General features: G+C 46.8%; 1 long non-coding RNA gene across 1 annotated transcript in view; it reads left to right on the top strand.

Annotated features, from left to right (window-relative positions):
* Window positions 1-24593, top strand: part of LOC106006497 — a 139118-nt gene extending 114525 nt beyond the window's left edge. Inside the window, exons 3-4 of the long non-coding RNA XR_001180581.2 lie at window positions 23478-23575; window positions 24463-24593. This is a non-coding gene — a long non-coding RNA (uncharacterized LOC106006497). The remainder of the gene's footprint in view (window positions 1-23477; window positions 23576-24462) is intronic.
* Window positions 24594-25491: the final 898 nt, after the last annotated feature.

The following is a 25491-nucleotide window of genomic DNA, read 5'->3' as shown; positions in this document are numbered from 1 at the left end:
GGGGCTGGGCACGGTGAGTCAAATCAAAGGCAAGATGCCCCATCAGGTTTCCGTTAACGGGAGCATTTCAAATGGTAGCCCATAGCCCGAAGAGCGGCAAGTGCTGCTTTGGATCTTGAAAAATACTATTGGCCGAAAGGTACAAGATGGAAGGCTTAGAACAAAGCACTAAAACACAAGGGAGAAAGGATACGTCCAGACTAACTACAAGGCAAACCGTTGCTTTTTGACTTCCCCAATATTGCTTTGTATATGGTAATTTTTGAAAAGGGTCAGAATGTATCTGTATTTCAGATTAGCCCAACAAAATTTTGCATAACCTCTCTGTGCCTCAGTCTTCTCTTCTGTAAAATGGTTGTAGAAATAGAAACTTCTACAGAGGCTTGTTCTGAGAGTGAAAGGAATTAGTATGTGTAAATCCCCTATAAGTGCCTGGCAGATGGTGAATGCTCCATAATTATTGCTACCGCCACCATCATTGTCATTACTGAACAGCCCTCAGTACTGGGTCCTGAGTACTAAGTACTACCAGGCACTCTGCTGAGAGTTTCATGTGCAATAGTTGAATTTTTTTTTTTTTCGCCCCAGCCGTTCCATTATAAGAACACTATTTATTCATTCATTCTCCCACTGATGGACATGTGAGCTCTTTGGGTTTTTTTTTTTTTTTTTTTTGGCTATTTTTAACAAAGCTGCTGCGAAGAATTTCATACTTATTCTTTGCAGGACATATGCACCATTTCCTTGGGGTACGTACCTTGGAGTGAAATCGCTAGATCACTGTTCAGTGTCATTAGATATTGCCAGATAGATTCCAGATTATTGCCAATGCTTGTTTACTAAGCATCTATTTTGTGGTAAGCACAGAGCCTACGGATTCTGGAGTTGGAGGCTAAACAGGACACAGTCCCTACCCCACGGACTTAGAAATGTTCCCCCCGCTGGAAAGCACTTGAAACAACTTGGCTTTCAGTCTCCCCTTTCCTCTCCCAGTGGAACAGCATGTGTGCCACATACCCAATTGATGAGCCAAGGGGCAGGAAATATAAGCAGTGTTCCAGCATCACAGAGCAGGTTGGCAGCAAAACTACCATACTTAGAGGACCAGCAACAACAGATAAAAATGATGACAACACCCACACCCACAAAATCCCACTCTTGCCGTCATGTCTACCGCCATGACATAAACCTTCCAAGGGAAGCCGTCCTCAGGTTTATGCAGTAGCAGGTGGTTCAGGCCCCCACTCGCCTTTGTTAGACCAGTGTGCAGCATAGGACAGTATATCTGAGACCCCAGGGAGCTCCTGAAGCCCTTCTCGGTGCCCTTAAAAATCCCAGAACCGAGCTGCCTGACGTGATCCCTGATTTGTGTCTGGGAGAAGACAAACAAGAGGAACCTCAGTAGTGACCTCTCCCTCCACCCAAGGAAATTAGGTAGCTTAACCAAAAAGGAGAGAGATAAAATATCCGGGCACCCACAGTTAAATGTCATAGTTGCTGCAGATGGATGCCTTCTAAATTCAACACACAGCTCAACTGATAGGAACCGTGGGTGAAGGGAGTAGACCAGGGTTTCTCAGCCTCCACACTGCTGAGTTTTGGGTTGGCTGAACTCCGCTGTCAGGAGCGTCGTGGGCATTGTGGGATGTTTGGCAACTTCCCTGGTTTCTACCCAGTGATGTCATTAGCACCACCTACCTCCCATTTGTGACAGCCAAAAATGTCTCCATACATTGCCAAAAGTCCTTTGGGGGACAAAATTGTCCCTGGCTGAAACCACCGGGATATACTTAACATTAACAATGTGGGACAGTTGAATTTCTACACTTTCCCTCTTCTTACATCCTAGAGGTGGGTCCTATTATAAAGCAAAAAGGCTAACATTTCCTATCAAGGAACTTTGATACTCTCTAGATAAGCATGGGAAACACGTGGTCTTTTACTTCTTTAAGGAAAATACACTAGAATGCTAATGCACACTAATAAACAGAAAATCCCCTTTCAATTTTTGAAATGTCGGAATTATTCAATTGTTCAATATGATATTATTTCAAATTCAGCAGAGTAAGTTCTTCCATCACCCCTGTTGAATAATGACTTGCAATTGTATTTCGGTCATATCTTAATAGATATTTTCAAAAGGTTTCGAGGTCTTTGAAGACAATTTCTTCTCATAAATGCTTTGTGCTTGTTGATATTGTTGATACGCGTGATTTTTGCTATCTCTGAAGGAAGGAGTTGGTAAACGCATGCTGACATTTTGTTTGGACTCTAATTATGTTTGACTGGGTCAAATGGTGAGGTCTTAACCATGTGGATGTCTCTTAGGCAGTCAGTTTAAAGAAGTAATCACTGAGTGCCTACTCGGTGCCCTGCCCCCGGGGAGGTAATGATGCGGAGTGCGCTGGAAGGTCACTTCATCTTCGTAGAACCGTCTATTAAATGAGATAAGCGGAGTAACTGAAATGGCAGATAGGTTTTGCCTCCAGTGCCAGCTCACATCAGCTGCTGTCCACCGCCCAGAGTCCTCGATGATGAGGTTCTAGCTTCACTCAATGTCAAAGACAGCTATAATTGATTACTAAGGTCTGGGGCACTAAGGTCAAGGTGCACCCTGGGAAATGGATGGTACCCTAACGAATGTGCCATCCTTGGATTTCTAAGACTTCAGATTCTAGGATTTGCAAGCAATTCCCCTCCCGTCTCAGTACAGTTTGGTGTGGGAGAGTGCGGTAATTCCAGTTTTTTACTTTAGAAACAGGCCCCGCTTCCCCCCTGTCTTCCACTTCTAATTCTCTTGGTCCTAGAAAAGAATTGCAAAGTATTCCACAATGGCATTCCCCAAAAGGTTAGTTTGCGATATTTTCTGACATCCTGCTCCATCTCTGAAAAGATCAAATAAGGCAAAACTTGACCTCCCTGCGTTCAAGGCCTTTTTGGGTAAATGATTTTCCAGTGCAATGAGAGATGACTGTTTTCTTAATTTTGAATAGATGAAAATAGACACCAATCAACAAACCTTTGGCTAAGGGGAAAAATCTCTTTAACTCACATTTTGCTTCAATTACCGGGAGGACAAAGGAGCACACTGCACCCTGTGCCTGAATAGATGCTTCATTATTCAAAACAAGCATCAAAGAGCATTCCGTCCCCTATAGAAAATATGCAATCACTGTTTAATTCAATGGTAGGATGCAAATTTAAATTCCCAGAAGGGGAAGACTGTTAATGCCATTTAAATTGGTTGTAAATTACAGATAATACGCTTGAGACCTCCGAATACAGATTAGTGGAGTATTGCTTTAGGAATTCAATTCGACTTTGAACTTACTGTGTATTTATCTATGAAAAATAAAGCCATGACGGCTTGTTTACAGCTACATTTTATTGCCGATCTTTTTTATTTCTGAAGCAAATATTTCACTTTTAAATGCCAGGGTGATGGCACAGCATAATATAAGGAAACGCAATGATGTTAAAGACAGATTAGCACTCTCAGAGGCAGCCCTTCATTAAAAAACAAACAAACAAAACAAAACAAACCGAAGAGAGGAATTTAATCAAGAGATCACACTAGCTGACTTTTCCTTTGACTGCATTTCTGTCGGTGTTTCTACAGCTTAAAAATCCCACAATCAGAAGACAATTGTGAGTTTCGGAAATTAGAGGCTGTGATTATCTCTCGCTGCTCAAGTCTATCAGCCACATAGAGGTTGTTTCTCATTTTCACAGAGTAACTAATCATGAGTGGGATGCCTGATGGGCGAGTCTTTGTTGGAAGAATTATTCCTTAAAAACAAGGGCTTTTCAGAAGGAGAAAGTGATAGATAAAAATGGACACTTTTCAGCAAAGCTTTCTGAGCTCCCAGCTTGAAGGGGAGCAATTTCCCTCCCAGTTCATAGAAGTGAAAATGTTCCCAACCCGCCCCCCCACCAACCCCCCCGCCATGTGGTTTCATGTCTCAGGTAGGAAATAGGTTACTCGGGGTGATAGAAATAAATCAGCTTTGAGGCTCATGTTCTCTCTTCTGGCAGTCGGTGGGGCGTGTTTTTATTTTGTGTGTGTGTGTGTGTGTGTGTGTGTGAAACTGAAAGGTATTTTGAAAAAGTTGCCATTGATATATATATATACACAGAATGCAGCCGAGCTGCAGAACAATGGAGGAATGCCTAATTCATTATGCCAGAAAATGGATCGTTACCATCAATACCACATGGAGTTAATCATTTCCAAAGAACTATAATGCCAAGCTCTCCATAACACTGCACCTAAATGGAGTAATGTTTTATTTTTTTCTTTGATCTGTCAAAGGTACTTCAAGCTTTGCCAGGACCTTAGAGACACTATCAACATTTCATTGTATAGTTCCAATGAATTACGCAGACCTTGTGCTGTCACAGAGGTTAATTGAATTTTTTAAATCGCCAGGATTATTTTGTTTACTTATCGTTTGTTTATGCCTTATGAAATAACACAGAGCCTGACACACACACACACACACACACACACACACGTTTCTTTTTCTGGCTGTTTGCATTTATGTTAAACAGGCGTTTTTTCCTCTGTGCCCTTAAGGGTAAGGATGGAGACAGCCATTTGCAGCCCGAGGCTTAAAGACAAGGTGGGTAAGATTGAGCTAATCCGCTCTGGGGAGTGTGTGTGTGTTAGGGGGCAGATTGGTGATTTAGGATCTTGTTGCTTTGTCCCTCATTGGCTTTGCATCAGAACAATCCTGATGCACAGAATAAGTGAAGGAGGAGTTGCTGGCTTCTGTTCCTAAGCCCTGGGTGCTCTGTGCATCTGTTTGGCCCTAAACCTTATCGGGTGAGGCTGGAGGCCGGCCCCTGCCCGCCCTGAGCCCACCTGTGCTGGCGGGGCGTGGTTAGCACAGCAATGGCCATTTGTTTGTTCTCCGTCTCTTCTGGGCCTGGGTTTGGGACAAGCGCACTCTTTTCTGGGAGAAGCCACTGACCAACATTCCGCTGCAGTGGGGTGGGGGGAAGCTGCTCTGGGTCCCCATAACCAGGCCCCCAGCCCGCTAAGCTAACAGGAACAGGGAGGCAGGGCGGAGCAAGTGCCTGACTCCAGGGCCCGAGACCTGGGTTCTTGACTGGCCTCTGTCCTCTTTTCCATCAGATCTCTAGGCCTTGCTTGAAAATGATGTTTCCTCATCCTGAAAGTGAGCTGGGCCTTTCATTTGAACTAATCTTTGGTGAGAGCATTTAGCACCTGCTGGACTCTGCCCTGGATCCTGGACAGAAATAGAAACAAGACCTTCCTTTCCTTAAGGCATTCAAGGTGGAAGGGTGTATGTAGGGAAGGGTGTAGACAAACTTGTAGACAAATAGTGATAATAAAATGTGGTAAGTTCTCTTAAAAATTTTTTTTTAAAAGATTTTATCCATTTATTTGACAGAGAGAGAGAGAAAGCCCCAGAGAGCACAGGCAGGGGGAGCTGCAGAGGGAGAGGGAGAAGTAGGCTTCCTGATCAGCAGAGAGCCCCATGTGGGGCTTGATTCCACGACCCTGGATCATGACCCAAACCAAAGGCAGACGTAACTGACTGAGCCACCCAGGTGCCCCTAAAGATAGATAGATAGACTGATTGATTGATTGATTTAAGAGAGGAAGAGGGAGAGAAGCAGATTCCCCACTCAGCACGGAGCCCATGGGGCTCAATCCCAGGACCTGAGATCATGACCTGAGCTGAAATCAAGAGTTGGTTGCTTAACAAACTGAGCCATCCAGGTGCCCCCAAATTTGATAAGTCCTTAACCCTGGTATAAACAGAATATTGTCAAAGCCCAGCGACAGCCAGCTAGATTTAAGATTACTTCTGTACATCCATTAAGAATATAGGCTTTGGGATGCCTGGGTGGCTCAGTCAGTTAAGTAACTACCTTTGGATGAGGTCGTGATCTCAGGGTCCTGGGATCGAGTCCTACATCCGGCTCCCTGCTCAGCAGTGCGTCTGCTTCTCCCTCTGCCTCTGTGATCTCTCTCACGCTCACTGTCTCTCAAATAAATAAATAAAATCTTAAAAGAAAAAAAGCATAGGCTTTGAAGCCAGACCACTTGGTTTCGAGACCTGGTTTCACCCTTACTAGCTGTGTGACCTTGAGCAAGTTACTTAACCTCTCTGTGCCTTACTTTCTTATCTTTCAAGTTGAAGTGATAATAGTACCTGCCTCTTTGGGTTATTCAAGCAATTAGGACAGTGCCTGGCATGCAATGAACCCTACGTATGTTCACATATAGTGATAATATTAGAAAATTCCCACAAGTCCACGGGGCTGTGAAGGAAATAGTGGATGAAATCCTTAACTTTCACAAACCAGAGCTGCATTTCCGAGAGAATGAAGATGAATGTATATTCTGTACTTATTAGGTGGCCAGATGGTTCCCTAACACCCCTGCATCCCTTGGATGCCCGTAAGTCAAGGTCCAGGCTGCCACAGGAGCATTTGGCATGGTTAGGAGCGTTTGGCACATGGTTAAGGGTGTTCTGCATTAAGGCTAGGGAAGGACCGTTTTCATTCTTTGATCTGCATTCGGCTCCCAGAGAACACACACAGAGAAGCTAACCATCCCCTTGCCCACCCTGCTAGGTCAGACCGTGGGAGAGAAGTCTGGAGCAGGAACATTTGGGGGCCTCACTGACTCCCATGTCTGAGAAGGAAAACAGGAGGGCGGGTGAGTCTTTATGCTTAGAAGTTGCAAAAATGAAGCCAGAACTTGGCCCTGGTGAGAATGAGGGCCATGGGGCTGGCTGGATGTCAGTGGACTCAGGCCAAGTGCGGCCAGCTGTGGGCTGCCTGGGAAGGTCCTTCTGGAAAGTGGGACACAGAGAGAAAGAGGGAATTGGAGAGGCTCAGGAGACTGGAATGGGGTCTTGATGGGGAATTTGAGAGAAAGGAGACCAGGTTAGACCGTAGAGGTATGACACTGAGAAGGGCAGGAAAACAAGCCACAGTAAGCACACACGTGCGATGAGCACAGAGCAGAGAGGGTCAGACTCGTGGGAACAGGGACATGCTGGTAAATATTTAACACCGGCTCCTTTGGGAAGGCGGGCAGGGAGGCACTCCTTCACGGGATCTAAGGATTTCCCAGCGTGAATCCAGCCGCTGGGGCTGCTTTCGTGCCACCGGTGTGATACCAACCAAAGCAGAGTTGGGGAAGAGCTGCCCATGGCTCTGGCCCCATGTTATTTCCACATGCACGTGTACAGTCGAAATTCAGATAAACTCAAGTGCTTGGAGATAGTAAAGGATAGCAAAAGAATGAGGAAGTAATGAGTTTTGAGTATTTATTATTACCTTAGCTTGAATATAATTTTTTCATTGTACATTTCTAGAACTTCCTTTTAAACAATGACCATCGTTTACAGCTGGGGTGAAAATTTGTGAAAATTTAACAATTGGCCTTTGGAAGCTGGCTACAAAGCAGCATGGAAATACACATCCTCCTCATAATATCTAGATCATAGGCTTCTTGTGAGGGTCAGAAAAGTATGCGGAAGCATTTCAAGAACTGGAAGCGCCATGTAAATATTATATACAAAGAGAAATTATTCTCACGGGGACAGGATAACTTAGTGGTCAGGAAGGCAGTATCTGGAAATGGCCTGCCCAAGTTTGAATCCTGGCTTTACTCTTCCTAGGTGCATGACCTTGTGCAGATCTTTGCCTTCTCTGAGCCTCAGTTTCCCCATCTGGAGAGTTTCTGTGAGGCTTGGGTAGTATTACAAAGTACCTAGAACAGTGTCTAGTGCATGGTAAGCGCCTTTTAAGTCTTGACTGAAATTGTTCATCAACATGTACAGCAGTAAGCCTGCAATTCCTCCAGACCCAGAAGGCCTTTTAACTGGGAAGCCCAAGATCTAAGCCTCCAGCCCCACCCCCAACTTGGTTTTAAAGAGACAGCTCTTCTCTGTGGTAACAGACCTGCTACTATGCTAACAGCCAGCGCTTTTTAGATAATGAACCCTGAGACCTTTGGGGGAGATAAAGATGCTGCTGGAATCAGATTCCATGGCCACTCACTCTAGTAGCAGGAGAGGAAGAGAGTGATCTTATTACCTGCCTGGCTGCCTCACTGACTTCAGTCCTGACCCAGGCAGAGGCGGCAGAGCCAGCCCAGGGCAAAGCCCCATAGTAGGAGGGGCCATTAGCTACCCCAAAGAAGCTGGTCATTGACTGGCTCAAGGCCAAAATGGCAGCAGATGCTGCTCACCACAGGCCCCAGGGCTGGGCAGAGTAAGAAAGCAGATCAGTGGGATGCGAGAGACGGAGGGGACAGCATGCTGAGGCAGGGGACAGGAGCCATGGCCGCCACAGCAACCACGGGCTGCTTCAAGGAGCTCAGCGTCCAAGGCAGAAGGTTCTCAGGCAAACAGTCAGAGTCGGGGACAGATTTCGGTGGGCAAAGAAGTCAGGTCCCATGAGAGAGAAGAATAGAAAGGCAGAAGCGAAGAGAGGCTTAGTCCGAAGGCAGGCTGCTAAGGCCAGGGTTCTTCCTGCTCGGGCCCTGTAGCCATCACAGAGTCCTGAGTTCCACAGAGTGAGTCAGAACCAACATCTCCTTCTTTTTTTTTAAGATTTTATTTATTTATTTGACAGAGAGAAATTACAAGTAGACGGAGAGGCAGGCAGAGAGAGAGAGAGGGAAGCAGGCTTCCTGCTGAGCAGAGAGCCCGATGCGGGACTCGATCCCAGGACCCTGAGATCATGACCTGAGCCAAAGGCAGCGGCTTAACCCACTGAGCCACCCAGGCGCCCCACATCTCCTTCTTCTTAACAAACTAGAATAGAGTAGAGTGTGGTGTAGATTGCCTGGATGCTCATCAGGCCCATTTTCCCTTCTTGGGCGTACAGACTACCCTGTGGCCCTTACGGTTAGGTGGGAACCATGTGACTTAGCTTCGTTCTGGCGGTGGAGTGTAGACGTAAGTGATATCAGCCATTTGGGAGCCTAATCATAAAATCCTCTCGGGGACTCTCCCTGCTCCCCCCACCCCGCCGTCACCCCACTCTTGCCCTCTCCTTCTCTCTCCCTCTCTCTTTCCTTTCTGCCATGATCCTGAGTCTGGGTCTCCGGGGTGGGGAAAAGCCCACTAAGGAGAGCCGGCCGATCTGCACTGGGCCAGGATGTGGGCAAGAAATCAACTCGTATTTTTTTAAGCCGCTGAGGTTTCAGGCCCGTTTGTTTCAGCATCTAGTAAGCATTGCCCTAATAAAAAGAGCAGAATGAAATGGAATGTAGTGGGAAGGAAGGAATTTAATGGAAGAAATTACAATACAATAGAATAGAAACTGTCTGGCTGCATCACGGGTAATAAAAAGTAAATTTGTTTGGTGAAGCATTTGTTTCAGTTCATATGTATACTACTTCTCAATATAAATTTTATTTTTTGCTGGAGGAAGAGGTGAAAAGAAGAAGCTTTAGGTAAGATAGGGATTACATATCCAGTGCCTTCTTAAGTATGGACTCGCTGGGCACCTACTAAGGGCTGTATGTATTCATTGTGCCTGCCCAGGCCACTTTCTCTTCCACTGGGAATAGCATCCCAGTCTTAGTCTTTTTTTTTTTTTTTTTTTTGAAGTAAGCTCTATGCCCACTGTGGGGCTTGAACTCATGACCACGAGGTCGAGAGTCATGTTTTACCCCCTGAGCCAGCCGGTTGCTCCTTGGTCTTAGTCTGATAGCTTATGTGGGGCTGGCTCTACCTTTTGAAATCAGGGTGAAGGATGCAAGTGTGAAGCCTGGTCAGTCGAGGTTTTCCATTCTGGAGAGTCTCAGAGATTGGTTCAAGGATGAACACATGAGCCAAGTTGGTCCACTCAGAGCTAAAATTAGGGCTTTGGCTGGAATGATCATGGAAAACTGTGTTTCGTTTTTTTCTGGATCTGGAGCTTTGGGGATAAAAATTTTGGGGATATAAACTACAGGTGGCCTTCTTGCCATCACAGGGGAAAACTTGCCTGGGAAGAGAACCATCACTGAGGAAGGTAGAGCCGGAGATTGAGCAGGACAAAGTCCTGATGACATCTTAAGAAGCCCTGGATCTAGCCATGCCTGAAGTCATCCCTATAGTTTTTAATTGAATGTATAAATTCAGCAACTGGCTTCTTCTAGATTGCATTGGGGTTTTGACAGTTGTGACTGAAAGAGACCTGAGGCTGTGGTGTTCCACATCTTTAAGATGTCACTACCTTGGTAAAATGGGCCTTAGAAAAGGATTAAAGTAGAAAACAGCTGCTTTGCCAAGGAATAGTGATTTTAATCACTGAAGAATCAGGCCTTTGGCATATGGAGAAAGTATAAGGTAAAATCAAGGAGAAACTAATTTTTCTTGTTTTTTTTTTTTTTGTTTTAAGAGGCTGAAGAACAGATGAATACCATTAGAACTAGCAATATATTTCTCTCTCTCATGTTTTCAACACTTATTTATTGACCCCCTTCTGTGTACTGAAACTACGTTAGGCTCTGGAGATATAGCACTGAGTAATGACCGAGCAAATTTCTTCTGAAGAGCTTACTATGTATCAGACCCTGTTCTAAGAACCTTATTCTTATTAATTTTATTTGTTCTTCAAATCTACCCTATCAGGCTTTAACTATTATTCTTTCCCATTTTACAGATGACAAAACTGAGGCACAGAGCAGTTAAGCTAGGAAGAAGCAGAGTTAGTGTTGAACCTTGGGATACTGGCTTCAAGTCCGAGTCTTAAAAAACTCAGTAAACCATACTGCTATGTCCTTACTCACTCTGCACTCATAGCTGATCCTACTAAGGACTGTCCTCGAAGTCTCTTAGGTTCTCCAAGTTTCTTCCTTCAGAATTCAGTTTAACGAAGTCTGACCTTGACTTTGACTTGAACTGTAACATCACTTGTTGAATTCTAGGCACTGCTCATTTTATCTTTCTGAAATTGGTATAACTACCAGCTACTAGTATGTGTGACCCTGTGTGGGGGGAGAATAAAAAGTCTCTCACAGACACAGTTTAGTCTAGTGGTTAAGAGCATAGATTTTACACTCCTCTTAGATACTGGGTTCTGATTTCTGCTCTGCCATTTTCTGGCCGCGCGACCTTGCAGATGTGACCGACCCTCTCTGAACTTTTGTTTCTTTACCTTGGAAATGGGGTTAATGATTCTAATTCATCCGGTTGTTGCACAACTGGAATAAAGCAATAAAGTGCCTGGGGCAGAGTCAGCACCCAGTAAATGCTGGTTGTTATAGCTGCCTTTTTTTTTTTTTTTGGCTCTCAGCTCCTTGTGTAGAATGAGGAGCTGGGCAAGATGCTCTCTGAGGTCTCTGCTGGCATATGTTTGTGTGACTCGTATTTTCCAAATGCTAATTTGGGAATGGCAAATCCCCACTGTCATGGTTTTTCTTTTTAAAGAATTATTTTCTGTTGTGTCTCCATAAGATTGGGCTTTTCATGCTAGTTTGCAGCCAAAGGAGCTTTAAGACTTTCATATGACATCATAAGTTGGTGCCCATAAAAGTGATGAAATGCCATATCCCAAACCAGTGAGGAAGAGAGTTCTAGAGACCAGTGGTTCTCATCCAAATCTAGATCTCTCTCTGGTCAGGGAGGGAGGATTGGTTTCCCAGGTCCTTGACCCCTCTGGCAATGCTGGAGAGACACTCCCATCCCCAGGTTAGAGGGTCTGGCACTTGGGCGTGGGGACAGGCAGAAGGGGAAGAAGCAGGGGAGGGTGAGGGAAAGACCAGAGGAGGAGGGGTGAGCAACAAAGGAAGGGAGGGGCAGCAGGGGAGTCTGGGTGGGCAGAGGCCAGAGGAGAGGAGCAAAGAGAAGACAGGAGAAGCAAAAGAGGAGGTGGGGAGGGAAAAGAGGGAAAGACTAGGACTCAACTAGAACATGGGCAAGGGAGGACTGGGGGCCATGAAGAACCGGGCAGAGCGATTAGGGAAGTGAGCTCAGACCTTGCCATGAAATGTTCAGTCTGTTGTGGTAGAAGTTGATTTCGGAACCATCCTGTCGGAAACCATAGAACAGATTAAAAAATAGGAGACCATATTGGGTCAAGGATAAACTAATAACCATAGAATGTTCCCCTTTTTTTAAAAAAAGATTCTATTTATTTGTCAGAGAGAGCACACATAAGCACGCAAGCAGGGGGAGCAAAAGGCATAGGGAGAAGCAAGCTCCCTGCTGAGCAGGGAGCCCGATGTGGGGCTCTCTCTCAGGACCCTGGGATCATGACCTGAGCCAAAGGCAGATGCTTAACTGACTGAGCCACCCAGGGACCCCCATAGATAGACTGTTTCTTAAAATCAAACTATCAGGGGACGCCTGGGTGGCTCAGTTGGTTAAGCAGCTGCCTTCGGCTCAGGTCATGATCCCGGCGTCCTGGGATCGAGTCCCATTATCAGGCTCCTTGCTCCGCAGGGAGCCTGCTTCTCCGTCTGACTCTGCCTTCCACTCTGTCTGCCTGTGCTCGCTCTCGCTCTCTCTCTCTGACAAATAAATAAAATCTTTGAAAAAAAAAATCAAACTATCAGGATGCCTGGGTGGCACCCAGTCAGTTAAGTGCTCGACTCTTGATTTTGGCTCAGGTTATGATTTCAGGGTCCTGGGATGGGACCAGGGTCAGGCTCTGTGCTCAGTAGGGAGTCTGCTTGAGCTTCTCTCTTTCCCTTTGCCCCTCCCCATTCATCTGCCAGAACCCCCCACCCATACTGGTTGCATTCTCTCCCCCCTCAAATAAATAATAAGTAAATCTTTAAATGCCAAACTATTATAATGCCATTGACTTCTTTTCCACTCTGTGGAGTCACTCCCAAATTGTGATTTATTCACTGTTGAAGTGCATAACCAAACGTAATGCAAACCAAAAAATAGGTGGAAAAGATGACACGTCTACACTTCTCAGAGAGACACTCTTCAGTGGGATGAATTTTCCTTCCTTCCTTCACTTATTCATTGCTTTATCTGCCAGTCACTTGTTGGGCACCTCTTCTGTGCCATGTCCCACGGTAGATGGTAGGGATTCAGAGACAACTAAGACACACTTCCTGTCCTGTGGAAGAATGAAAATACAGTGCCAATTTGGGCATTCCTCCCATTCAGATGTGGACGACCATATCCCTTCTCCTTGAATCTTATCTGGCCTTTACGACTTACCTGTAACCTAAAAAATGAAGTAGAAGTAACTTATGAGGTTAGGTTATAAAAGGTAGTACAGCTTCTGCTTTGCTTTCTGGAACATTCACACTTCGAACATGAAGTGCCACAAAAGAAATCTGACAGCCCAGGGCCACCGTGGCGTGCAGAAACCCAAGGAGCTACACGAAGAGGCTGTGTGCATACGTTCTGATTCATAGACCTGGCCGATATTCCAGCCAACAGCCAGGATCAACTTTCAGATGGTCAGGTCATTCCGGCCCCCCGCCACTCAGTCAAGTTCAGCCACTGGGTCTTCCTAATTTAGAGCCCAAACCACATGACGCTGAGGCAAGCCATTTCCGTTCTGGCTCTCTTTGAATTGCTGACTCACAGGGTCCATGCATGGACAGAGTAAGTGTTGATTAATGTCAGTAAGGTTTAGGGTGCTCTGTTATGCAGTAGTCGTGGTAATTGGAACCATTTCTCATGATCATCCCAGATAACCCTGAAGACATGGTTATTGAATTACCGCCATGATCGTCGTCCCCAGCGGTGTTCTTCGTTTGCCCATTCATGATGCTTGCTGGGACTCACAGCAATTTGAAGAGTTACTGTCTTCAGAAAGTTGATGGTCTGGCATGGGCAGATCCAACCCAAGGGGCTTAACACTTAACCAAAATTTGCCAAGGAAGCCAATAATCTGGTCCTTGAAGAAGCTTTATCAATGCAGCAGCCTAAAAATAACAACTAAAGCCCTTCCTTATAGTATGATTCAGGGATATGCCAACTGCTTAAACTCAATTTCATGTCCCACCAGTCTGTGTTTTCATAGAACATAGATACAGACCCATGAAAGCCAAGCATTGCAGAAAATGTGATCTACCATAGACTCATACAATGCTAAATCTAAAGGAGGCATACAGATAATTTGCTCCAGTCCACACACACTTGCCCATTGAGGAAATTATTGAGGTCCAGAAAATGGGGTGCCTGCTGGTGGCCATGTTCCAGGACCCAGGGCCCCTACCTTGTTTTTCTCCAGCCTCCTTTCCCTGTGCATCAGGGAAAACATTGTACTCAAAGTGGCAGCAGATACTCAAAGTTCCAGGCCCGTATCATGGGGTCCAAGAGAGCTGGGAAGAGTCTCCGTTACACTACTGACCAGCCATGCGAATGTGGCCCAGTTACTTAATTTCCCTGAGCCCCCAATTTCTCATCTATAAAAGGAGGGGTGATGACAGCACTTTCCCCACCAGCATTCCTCGTGGGAGTTCATGGAGATGAGGCACAGGAAGGACATCGCTTCATGCCTGGTCTGCTCTGTAGGAAGCACTTAGAAAGCCCAGATCATTCTAGTTTGAAAACTTTTGGACTGTACCTTGAAGAAGGGATCTTTGGGCTGAGTGAGAAAGTTTGATTGATTTTTTTTTTTTTTTTGTCGAGTTGAGGGTGACCGAAGGGGGCACAGGCCAGCACTGCCGCCGGCCTTCTTGGAGAAAGAGGCACCTGCTGGCCTCAGCTGAGCATGGGGGAGGTGGCTGAGTTATGGCCTCCATCCTCTGGATGCTGGCAGACAACTCATTGGCTTGGCCCTTCTGAGACCTTCCTCTCCACCTGTGAATGACATTTCAACTCCTCTAGGCCAGATGCACTTCGATCTATTCCTCCCCCCGCCCCGCCCCGCCTTCATCCTCTTCGTCCCCCCAGACTTGAGGGCTCCCTGTGGATGTCCGTCAGGGGCTGCAATGTGGTCAGCTTTCTGCCTCCTCCTGCCAGTGGAACACCAGGGGAGCAGCACAGAGCACCCTGGGGGAAATAAAAATCCAACGGCTCCGCTCTGGCTCCCGGCACTTCTGAGCACCCTGGTGACCTCAAATCCTGGAGCAGCCTCCAGAGCTCAGCTCTAAAACAGGGAAGGGAAGCTCTGGGGGCCCCAAACAGAAGGAAGCGGAGAGGACAGCCCAAGCAAACATTCCTCTCCAGGAGCGTGGAGTGGCTCTTATGCCAGGAACGGTGCCAAACCCCAGAGAGAAAGGGCTAAATCTCCTTTTGGCTCTCGGAGGTCCACACAGTCATTCGTAAAAATGTCTTACAGTGTACAGTGTTCCAGGCATCATCTTTAGCCCGCAGGTTGGGTACCAAGATGAACAAAATGGTGATGGGCCTGCTCTCTTCCAGCTCACAGTCTTAGGGAGAGGCCAGACTCAGAAACAACCACCACACAGTGTGATCAGTATTGAATTAGCCAGATGTGTGATGATAGCCAGGGACACAGAGCATGTGGCTGTTGGTACTGTCAGAGGTTGAGGGAGGGGTTAGGACGTCTTCATAGAGGAAGATGTGTTCTAACTGGGCACTCAGCGATGAGCAGGGCTTGGCTAAAGCGGAAAGTGTGATCCAGGCCTGGGGACCAGCATGTGCAGAAAAGGACAGCAGCCTGAAAGAACTGTGTTTGGGGGAGCACAGAGCACCCGGTGGGAAGGGAAGGAGGTGAGGGAAATGACTGGGGGCCACGCTTGAGAGCCCTCAGCTGCATAGACAATCTAGGCGGTAATTTATCCCAGAGGCAGGTGGAGCTTCCGAAGGTTATGGAGCAGGGGAGTAACATGTGGCTTTGTATTTCAGCAGGATGCTGCTGCTCCCGAGGTAGATGGTGAAGCAGATGGGTCTGAAATAAGTGCAGGGAGGCCATTCAGCAGGCTCTGGCTTCATCCAGGCAGAGACCCGCGGAACAGAGGCTGGTGGAGTTCTATCTAGCAATAGCCTGATCGGATTTAACTTACACACACTCTCTCTGCATCCCCCAGACCCTGACGAACTGCAAGTGCTCCATAAACATTTGTTAAAGGAATGAACAAATGTGGAGCATTTTACCTTCCAAGGACTCCCGTGATGTGAATCGGAGACTTTGCGAGACCCCAGGTTGCCCTGGGATCTCGACCTCCTGGTGTCGAATGGAGAGGCTATAGTCTGCAGCAGGGCGAACCAGGGCTGTTGCTGTGCCCTGGTCATTCTAGGTAGCAAGAGGCTCATTGTTTAGGAGGGCAGTGGAATCGGGCCATGAAGTTTCCCTGGCATCTACAGATTTTGTACGGAGGTCAGAGGAGAAGGAGCAGAAATCAGTCTGATGACTTTCACCATGAAGCCAAAGTGCTATGGACCTGGGTGTTTGCTGTCTTCCACTCCTGTCTCTCATAGTTCCAGGGTCCCTTGGGAGCTGTTAGCTCACTTTTGTGTCTGTTAAGTCCTGGGTGGAGAGAAGGTCTCACTTTGGCCACCCCTTAGGAGCAGGTCCAGAGACAAAGACTCAAAGGCAAGTTGTTCATGTGAAAGGCGGTCCCAAGAAACCCTGGTCGGAAAGTGAAGGCATGGGAAGGGCTGAGAAGGAAGCCACAACAGCATGTGCCAATAAGCAAGCTACCATGCGAGCTCCTGGAGGTCAGCCCACTCTCTCGGGAGGGAACACTCGAGGGTGGTATTCAAGACATTCCAGACTTACCCCACCAGCAGGAGGAGAAAGCTGAGGGTATTTCTTTACCAGCTCCCATCTGTCAGTGTCGGAAGGCTGTTTCCAGGGGCGTTCACTCTCCAGCAGTTCCATCTCGCCCGGAGCTCCTGCTAAACGTGTTCTTCTAGAGACGTTCTCCTGGAGATGTTTGCTTGAGCAGCCCTGAGTGTGTAGAGGGAGAAGGATGCATACAGGGGGACAGCAGGATCTGTTATGGGCACATACAAGCACAGGAGGGCTTCCAAGTCCACCCCAGGGAGATTTTTCAGTCCAGAGCTCAGGGAGGTTCGTGGGCATGATAAACACTGAAGGTTAAGGGAAACGCATCACTGTTTTGGTGTGGGGTGTTGAGGTGCATGTGTTAAGAGCCTGGATTTAAAAAGATGATCTTTGTGTCTCATTCAAAGCACAAATCAGATGGTCACCTTGGCTTTGGCATCTTTTCTGTGAGCGGGTAGACTGGAAGGTCATACCGTTGTGTGGCATGGCCAGGCTAGGGGCAGGCTTTAGTGTTCCTCTAATTCCCATCCATCTTTCTCCAGAGCCACTTCGAATAAACACTGAGACCACAAAGGAGCCAGGTGACTGTTGGCAAACACAGCCAGACGAGTCACCCAGCCCACGTCAGACCCCATCCATAGAACAGAATGCTATCCCAAGGCCTAAGACATTCCAGAGCCGCCGCTCCTCAGAGCCCTTGGACCGGTGCTGGCTAGACCAGTGCGACTTAGAACCCCTGTGGCTCGCGTGTAAAGGTGAGGTTACTGGGCGGGACCCCTGAGTCACTGAGATTCAGGAGGTCTGGAGTGCGAGCTGGTAATCTACATGTTAGACCAGACTCCCTGGTGACTCAAAGTACGTGTTGAGAAGGGCAGGCTTGGATGCTCCTGGGCCCAGAGAGAGGAAAAGAGGGGGAGGCCGGAAAAGAGGCCGAGTGAAGGGCTGAGTGCACGGGGTTGAGAGAAGGAAGAGACGTGTGAAAGCTCCCAGCGGGGTGGGTGGCCAGGAACAGGAGACGGCTGGGCCTTCTGTCTCAAGTGATTGCCTTCAAGTCCCGAACACTATGGAGAAGGCTTCCTTTTGATAAACCCTGAAGGCCAACATGAATATTTGAAGATACGTGATCTAAGGGAGTCGATTTGAGTGAGAGAGCTTATCAGGAGGTCTTTGGGCTAGGGAGAGATCTGCTCTCCGCAGTCCGCGTGTTCCCTAAGAGGGAAGCGACCTCTGAGAAACAGCTGGGGAGAGGGAAGACCTGGAAATGCCTGACCAGGCTGAATGCATTTCATGGTTACAAAAGCACCCATTTTTCCAATGGTCAATTTCTTTCTGCCGTCTGGTTCTTAGGGGGCTAAAAGCACAGGCTTATCTTGGTGACAGCAGACACACAAACAAAAACCCAAACAAACAAAACTGAAGTGTCTTCAGAGTTGCTTACGCCACTTCGGTCTGGGAGGCAAAGTAACGTGGACGGACCCGGAGACCGCGTGGGTCAAGTTTAGGCAAGCAAAGGGCAGATTCTGGTAGAGTTTAGTCCAGTGGTTCTCACACTTGAATATACATCAGAGTGACCAGGATGGCTTGTTAAAACAGACCTTGGGGCCCCAGTTCGAGTGTCTGGTTCACCAGGTCTGGGGTGGGACCCAAGGATTTGTTGATGCTGGTGGTCTGGGGGTCATATTTTGAGAACCCCTGGGAAGAGAGATACGAAGCTTTGTCTAAAAACTGGGCAAGAGGAGAAGGTATCAGCAGACCCTAGTTAAAAACATGGTGGAGGAATCTTCAAAGATTAACACCCGCTTACCTTAGATAAACTTTTTTTTTAAGATTTTATTTATTTATTTGACAGACAGAGATCATAAGGAGGCAGAGAGACAGACAGAGAGAGGGAGGGGGAAGAAGGCTCCCCACTGAGCAGAGAGCCTGATGCGGGGCTTGATCCCAGGACCCTGAGATCATGACCTGAGCCGAAGGCAGAGGCTTTAACCCACTGAGCCACCCAGACGCCCCTTAGATGAGCATTTTACCTTGCTAGCTGCATGCTTGCTTCTTGCAGGGAGGGGAATCATGGGGTAGCTCACTACCTTCCACACTCCTTCAAGATGAAGATGGTAGACCCTCATGGGCTCTCTCAAACCCTGGTTCAGCGATTACGTCATTCCTGGCCTCTGAAGGGGAGGCTAGATGCTTTTATTCGTATGAATAGTAAGCTCTCTGGAGACCCTTAGTTTCACCCATTAATTTTCAGTGCTCAGGAGACACCATCCACTGTCGCCTATTTCCAGCCCCTTTGTAGAATTCTGCAGGTCAAAAAAATTTAGCTGCCCTGCTATTAATACGGTTTTGCTAGGTGTAAAATTTCAGGAAGTAAGAGTTGAGCTATGGGGAAGAATTACTTCTCAGATATACAAAAGCAAATCTCCTCAATTCTAGGCTGTAAGTTAGGCTGTTGGATAGGAGCATGGTAGCTCTTTGAGGTCACCGAGGTGTGCTATGGGGCTGGACTTACGCAACAGGAGAAAGGCAGCTCCGTCATAAATCCCAAAGGGGGCTTTCAGCTCAGCTTCCTCTGTCCACCTGCTCAGTTCGGTGCCGCACTTGCACGGCTGCATTCACAGTCTGACTTGGGCTCTTCGCTCTCCCTTCCGTTGGCATCTGTGGGTTAACCGCAGGCAGCTCTCCAAATCATAGGGTGGAGTAAGGTCCTGGAATAAATTAGGAATAAGACCTTGAAAGGAAATCTCTTAGAACAGTTCTTCTGAACAATTTGAGGGGCTCCCAGACCCCTCTGAGAAACCCACAGAATCAGCGGACCCTCTTCCCAGGAAAATGCACTGATGCATAGTATTCTGTGTAATCCTATAGACACCCCGGGTGAAAAATCTGCAGTACGTACCAAAGAAAAGAATCCCAATGGAAAAGAAGAGGCTAGGCTGGGAGGAGGAGGAGGAGGAGAAGGGCAAGTCTCAGCCTCTGTTAGTTATAGTGACATAACACTAGCTGCTTTAACAGACGACTCTCCAAGTCCAAGTGTGTTGGCACATCACAGTTCTTTGTAGGTGTTCCTGGTCAGCAAGCAAGTGACCCCCCCACAGCAAGTGAGTGTTGCAGGAACTCAGGCTTCTTCTACTTTCTGCCAGGGTCTCCGAGGCCTGTGCACATAGCTGGCCGAAGGAGAAAGACCACAGACGTTCAGAGGCTACTTCAAAACCCCAGTCTGGAAGTGCTACGTATCCTTGCTGGTCATATTTCGTTGAAGAGAATGGGTTTCAGGGCCACAGCTAGATTTGGGCTACAGAACACATTCCCTGTCTGGGTAACCATTTCTTAGTGATGACTCCAATGGGGAGCATGAACTTCTGGTGGCCAGAAAGGTGCATCTTTTCCTAACCGTTGCAGGCATGTAAAATCAGGTTGAAATAAAAGGCAAACACTGCCTTGAGAGGGAAAAGAAGCCACCAAGAGATATTATGAAGCCCCACGCATGTGTAGAGTAGGCCATCTGTGGCTTTATCTTATTGGGAGCAAGTAATTGAGGTTACAGAAGAATCATCTTCCAGTCTCAGAATTTTCTAGAGCCAGATGGTCAAGTTCCTCATTCTCTCTAATTCTAGCCTTCCTTCCCCCTACTTCTTTTTTCCTTTTTTTAGAGGAGGGGAGGGGCAGAGGGAGAATCCCAAGCCGGCTCCACACTCACTGCAGAACCTGATACTGGGCTCAACCTCACAATCCTGAGATCATGACCTGAGCCAAAATCGAGTCAGATGCTTAACTGACTGAGCCACCCAGGTCCCCCCCACCAAGCAAAAGTGCTATTTCCTGAAGCAATTTCCTGTTTCAAATGGGTGCTTTCGAACCCGTCCACCTGAACCAGAATTTGGTTGGTTAACTGAAAGAAATAATTAAAACCAGGAATCATTTTTAAAAAATGGTACACGCAAACGGTAAACATTTTATTTAACTTCAAATACGTAAATAAACATCATTCACTAAACTTTCAATGTACAGCCAAGTCGTTTTCTTTGAATAAAAATCAGCTAATGGGAGTTGCAAGCTTTCCTTTTTGCATGAGCTGCTGTATCTAAAATACACCATGATTACCAGTTTTGGAAGTGGAGCAAGAATTTAAGACACTTGCGAGGTGAGCTTAGTGCCTAATCCTCCCAATTTTTTAATGATTTTTCAGTCTCTTACTGTAGTTTGGCAGACACATAATTCAACTGCATTTTTAGCTACCTTCTACTATACATCTTCCAGAATTTCAGTTTTGTTCCCATAAAAATAACTCCTTTTTGCATTCATATTTCATAATTCACATGTTATATAAATTACTTAATTTTGATACCAAGTGCAACTGGAACAATTGCCATAGACAGGTTTGGCGGTGAACACAGTCAACTCTTAATAACTGTAAACAGGGGGAGCAGAAGTGTGCACGGAATCAGAGCATGGCTCTGGGCATTTGGGGGGCCATGGACCTCAGCTGGTGTGTGTTACAGAGGGAAGAGAGAGGCTTGGTGTATTTGGTGTGGTGCCAGCCTCCAGTGATCACTGCCTTTTGGTACTCACGGCTTTCTGGATTCTCCTCTCACAGTGAATTCATGGCTGGTCTGTGTGACCAAGAGAATATGGCAGAAGTATCTAGTGTGTAGCTTCTGAGGGTAGGTCTAAAGGGCGTTGGGACTTCTGCCTTAGTGTCTTACATCACTTGCTTTGGGGAAAAGTGGTCCTCATGCTGGGAAGACGTTCAAGCAGCCTGGTGGGGAGAGACCCATGTGGAAAGACTCGGCATTCTCCCGCCAACAGTCAGCACCAGGCTGCAGGCTTGGAAGCAGACTGGCCAGCCCTTGTCAAGACCTAGGGCTTACTGTCACTTCAGCCAACGAGACTGTACTCTTCTCATGAGAGACCCCGGCCACAACCACCTGAGCAAAGCTGCTCTTGAATCCCTGACCCACTGAGGTTTTGGAAGATGAAGAGTGTTGATTGCTTTAAGCCACCAAGGGTCAGGGTGATCTGTTACATAGCAATAGACAATGAATACATTTGGCACAATGGTTGCATGTCTGTCATTCAGAGAAGGTTCTGCAGTAATGGGGCCATCTACTGTGCAGAAAATTGCCCTATCTGCATTTGTCTGTTGGAGTAGTGGCCACAGACCATGTGCGAGCTGGTTGAACAGGGAGAAAAAAGGTTAGGATCATAAGGAGAATAGACCACGGGAGTCTTTACCTAGAAATCTCGGCCTTAGCACCAGACTCAACCAAGCTACCAGGTTTAAGCTTGACTTTGGGTGTGATCCGATAACCAAGGCTTCTTGATTCCAAGTGTAGTACCTGGAGCAGCCGCATTGCCCCAAGCTTGCTGGAAGTTTCCCATCTCAGGCTCCACAATCAGGCAGGCTGAATCAGAACCTGCATTTCAACAAGCTTCTCAGGGGATTCATAGGCACTTGAAAGTGGGGAGTACTTCACCAAAGGATTACTTGTGTAGCGACTTGGCAATGGAAGGGAACGCATTCTTAAGGGATTGCTTCTAGAAAGGGTTTTCTTTCCTGAGTCAGGAGAGCTTGGATTGCACGTCCTTCAGGATGTACTGCAGTTTCCGACATTGTGCGGGTCTGCTCTGTGACCCTCGGCTCCAGGTTCGTTGTGACTTAGATGGCTACAGTTCCTGTCCCAGGAACCCGAGTTTCACCTTCTTCCTGCCGACCTGTTGCGTCGCTCTTGCTTGCTTTAGGAAGGCAAATTTCTCAAAACCCACTGATGTTTTCCTGCCACTTGAGGGCATAGATTTGTCTCCAGGGAGGAAAAAAAAAAAAAAAAACAAACCACCACACACTCTTCTGATTGTGGTATACCTAGGACACACAGCTTCCTGAGAGGGTGAGAGGGCCGGCTGCTCCCACCTGCCATTGGACCTCCTGAGACTCCTCAAGAGCCCCTGTGAGCTGGAAAGCAAGACTTTTAAGGAGGTTGGAAGAGTCATCAATAATGTTATCACAAAAAAATATTTGGTGCCTTTTTTTTTTTTTTTTTTTTTTAACATTACAGCTGCATTGCTGCTGGTAATGCCCTTTTATTTGTCCAGGGGGGTTTGCTCCCATTAGATTAGATTAAGTGTCTCATTTGAGGCACAATAACAGATTTGGCCCAGGCTTTAGCTGCTGGCTGTGGTTGACTGATACCCAAGCTTTTGACTCCCTGCTGCGTATCTAAGCGGTACAAGCTGCAGTCAATGCATTTAATCTACATAAAAAGAACACAAATTGCACGTTAGCCTTTTTGAGTCTGGTAATCAGGTTTCCCCCCAACACACACACACACACACACACACACACACACACACACCCCTCCCCCCACCCCCAACTACTCCTGATTTCCTGGACAATTTGAGGCACCCTTGTGTTGCAAAAAAATGTTTTCAGAGTCAGGTATAAAGAAAAGTCTTTTGCATTTTAATTGCACTTGATCTGCACATTGAATGACCTCGGTAATTTATATATTGTTCCTAGTTAGTGCTTTCCACAGTCCTGCTGCGCAGCTGATAACATAATTCACAGGCGCATACCTTGGGCTCTGTGGGTAGGGGCTGGGGTTTTTCTGTTCTTTCTGAGTTTGCAGAATTCTCTTGCTCTTTCAGATCCAAGCTGCTGGGGCTGATGTCAGTCACTATCTGCTTATGCAGATATAGTGAAAAGGCCACTCAAGGAGCCCCAGCCTGCTCCTTGGTTTACATTTAAAGATTGCCCTTTCTTTTTTTTTTTTTTTAATTAAATTTATTTATTTTCAGCATAACAGTATTCATTATTTTTTCACCACACCCAGTGCTCCATGCCACCTATGCTGTCTGCAGACCCGCCGGCGGAGTGGAAGGCAGCGGCCTCCACACCCTCCGTGGATCCTGGCAGGAACGGCAAACACAGGTACCACTCTCCAGCAGGCTAACTGCTGAGGCAGTGAGATGCGAGACAATCCGTACATACGAAGGGCATAATAATTAGAGAATGGGGAGATGACTTTTTTTTTTTAACAGTAGACAGTTAACTTTTTAGAACTAGAGCCATATGCTATTTTTGTGATTTGAAAAATATTCTAAGTATTTAAGACAAGTTTTTGGGAAATCAGAGTTTGGTTTTTAGGAAACGTTTAGGTGTTGAATCGTTTTTACTTGCTTCATATTCACGCTGACGCTGTCTTCCTCACATCCTCTGGAAGGATTGCATTGGATTGCTTTGGCCCATCTCAGACGTGGCTTTAGCAGTTTGGCTCTCAAATCCTTTTAGTGGTGAGAGATTAGGCCTTGCCACTCAAAGTGTGGTCCGCCGCGCATCAGCAAGTGCCCCATGATCGTCACCTGCGGGGTTACTAGAAGTCACCATCTCAGAACCTGCTTTATGATGTGGTCGCCAGGTGGCTTGAAAATCACCATCTGAGAAGCACTGCATCGGGCTCAACCCTGGCTGCGCATTCACATCATCTGAAAACCTCACAAACAAACCGAACCACTAATGCCTGGACCCCAAGCCCAGAGATTCTGGTCTCATTGCTCCAACACAGAACTGGGCATTGGGGATTTCTGTCACCTGCTCACATGATCTCACATGTAGCCAAGGGCAAAAATCACAGGACTACACAAAATCTTAGAGCAGGATTCAAAACAAACAGTTCTAAGCCTAATTCAGTGCCCTGTGGACGTTTCCCAAATCCTTTCCCCCAGGCTCCCTGGAAACCAACAGGATTTTCAGCAGAATTTAATTTGACAAGTATTTCTTTAGTGCCTCTAATGAATCCATCTCACCATACCCCACAGGCCCACTGAGACAAGCCAAGAAGCCAAAATCCCCTTGTGGACAAGAACGAGTTCTCTGTAGAATTCCCTGCGCCATTACACTGAGAGGTCACCTTGTGCGTCTGCTGATGGTCCCGTGGGACTCAGAAAAGGTGGGTTCTCAGACAGCCCTAAAATACACTCCTTTGTAGAAGTTGTGGGACACACCAAGCTGGGTTTCTAACCACTGATTTCAGAGAATCCCAGTCTCGTGGGCTTGCTTGATTTCGTATTTTGACACCTTGTCTAGCATGTGTTTAGCAAACTTTTTCTGATTTTTTTTTTTTAAATTGAAGAGAGGCAGGCGGCCCTTTGGAAAAGATTTTGGAATGGAAGTCCGAAGACCTGGCTGGGTTTGAGTTCTTATTTTACCATGAAGCAGTTTGTTATAATGTCTGAAATTTACTGTAAAATTCCTTACCAGTTTGGGGGCACTTGTGTGGGTTAAGCATCTGACTCTTGAGGTTAAGCATCTGACTCTTGATTTCGGCTCTGGTCATGATCTCAGGGTCCTGGGTCATGATCACAGAGCCCTGTGTCGAGCTCTGTGCCTAATGGGGAGTCTGCTTGAGATTCTCTCCCACTTCCCTTTCTCTCTGCCCCTCCTCCGTCAAAATAAATAAATCTTTGAAAAACGTTAAAAATTCCTCACCGATTACAGAGTGATATTACATGCTGCAAACTGCAGTTAAGCAGTAAGCCAGATGCGGATCAGTCCTGCACACCCCAGGGCTTGTGTGGGTGTTCGAAGCACAGGGGCCTCCCCACCAGAGGCTGCTGCTATACCCGTTTCTGCTATCTGGATCACCTAGGTCTTGGTAATGGGCATAGCAAATGTCAGAACAAGGTTTTATTATTAGAATAAATAACTTGTTAATTAGCAAGATGAAGGTGGGAATGAGTTCTCATCGACGACATGACATGAATTCAAGGTACACGGATCTGCCCAAATATTTTAGCAATACTTCTGCTCTTGCATGAGCCAGGGGAAAGAGCCTGGTGACATCTGTA

Source organism: Mustela putorius, unplaced genomic scaffold (assembly GCF_011764305.1).
Source record: "Mustela putorius furo isolate JIRA1106 unplaced genomic scaffold, ASM1176430v1.1 tig00003836_pilon_pilon_pilon, whole genome shotgun sequence".
Lineage (NCBI taxonomy): Eukaryota > Metazoa > Chordata > Mammalia > Carnivora > Mustelidae > Mustela > Mustela putorius.
The sequence above is the reverse complement of the archived record's forward strand: the minus strand, read 5'-3'. Positions and strand labels throughout refer to the sequence as shown.